This window comes from Trachinotus anak, unplaced genomic scaffold (assembly GCF_046630095.1).
Source record: "Trachinotus anak isolate AG129_WGS33_773 ecotype Australia unplaced genomic scaffold, CSIRO_AGI_Tana_v1 ptg000040l, whole genome shotgun sequence".
NCBI classification, from domain to species: Eukaryota; Metazoa; Chordata; class Actinopteri; order Carangiformes; family Carangidae; genus Trachinotus; species Trachinotus anak.
The window spans coordinates 270,001-270,938 of NW_027273891.1; positions in this window are offsets into that span (position 1 = coordinate 270,001).

A 938-nucleotide genomic window follows, 5' to 3' on the forward strand; every position below is an offset into this window, starting at 1 on the left:
ACCATCACACATGATCATGTGATTCATCCTCAAGAGGAACTGAGAAAACAGGTGAAGCAGAAAAACATTTGACATGAGCCTGGAAACTACAGAGAAAATAACTTCCTGTTACATTAGTTGCATCCAATCAATCAATGGCTCTGAATGAACAGTTAGAAATTATTCATAATCATACTTCATCCAATGTGTTTGAATCAGCAGAATAAGTTAATTAACATTTTATTGCCACTGATGGATTTGACAACACATAGGAAGCTAATGTTTAGCAGCTAACGCTAACCCTGTCTGTAACAGCTGACAGCAGAAGGTGGAAATAAAAACCAAAGACATTGGTGACCCTTTTGGGGGGGGGGGTTCTGAATCATCAGGTTGTGGCTGTAGAGCTGTGCAGCCTGTGGGGGGCACTGACAGTCAGGTTAAAGGAGCTGAGGTCACCTGCAGGTTACAGCACCGGACAGGAGGACAGATGAAGACAGACATGTCACATGTTCACATGTCCTCGGTTTAAAATCTTAAAATGATTTTTGAGGTCAAAGGTCAGAGATACCAGAATAGGATCATGACCTGAATAAGGTGGTTGGACTGTGGGTTTGATTGAGTTCATGGATTCAGACAAAGAAAATTCTGATGTGATCATGAGTTGACAAACAAAGAAGAGTCTGAGTGTAAACATGATAGTTGTGACTGTCAAACTTCTGGGATTCTCAGTCAAAGATCTGATGTTTTAAATTCAGACTTTATTTAGATCAACATGATGGACTCTTCCATCCAGATGCCACATCTGGTCGGCTCCGTGAGGTGGCAGACAGGTAAGTGTGCAGATGTGAACAAGTGTGTCTGTCAGTCTAACATTAGGACTGTCTGAGATGTTTTTATATTTATTTATCTTTACATTATTGTCTTGTGTTTTTCAGGAGATAGTGTTGAATTCTGGGTAA